The following is a 514-nucleotide window of genomic DNA, read 5'->3' as shown; positions in this document are numbered from 1 at the left end:
TATATGTTAACAAAATTTAAAACAATCGTTAAATTAAAATAAATTCTGATTTGATTCCTATTTGAGATGTAACTTAAAAGATAATGATGAAATAAGATTGGAACAATTAAACGTATTGTATCGGTTTCGGCTGTGTGGTAAACAGATGTAAATAGACGTTTCATTTCATCCAATCGCGCGCGCGCGCGCGCGCGCGTGCGTGCGTGTGTGTGTGTGTGTGTGTGTGTGTGTGTGTGTGTGTGTGTGTGATTTAACATATTTAGTTTATACTTGTACATTTTGAATATTTATTTTTCAGAAAACAGAAATTAAATAAATGAGGAGCAGTATAAAATAAATCTCTGAAGATAAGATAGTTACATAGTTTTTCTGTAATATAATTACGATATGAGATTCGAAATATTAATGTACTATTTCTTCATGAAAATCCGTTTACAGTTACAATAAGGATTGTGAATAATATTGTAAAACAATCAATCATGAGAAATCCTAGACCCGTCTCTTATACACATCT

The sequence above is a fragment of the Wasmannia auropunctata genome, unplaced genomic scaffold, assembly GCF_000956235.1.
Source record: "Wasmannia auropunctata unplaced genomic scaffold, wasmannia.A_1.0 LD335903.1, whole genome shotgun sequence".
Taxonomy (NCBI): domain Eukaryota; kingdom Metazoa; phylum Arthropoda; class Insecta; order Hymenoptera; family Formicidae; genus Wasmannia; species Wasmannia auropunctata.
Note: the sequence above shows the minus strand (reverse complement) of the source record.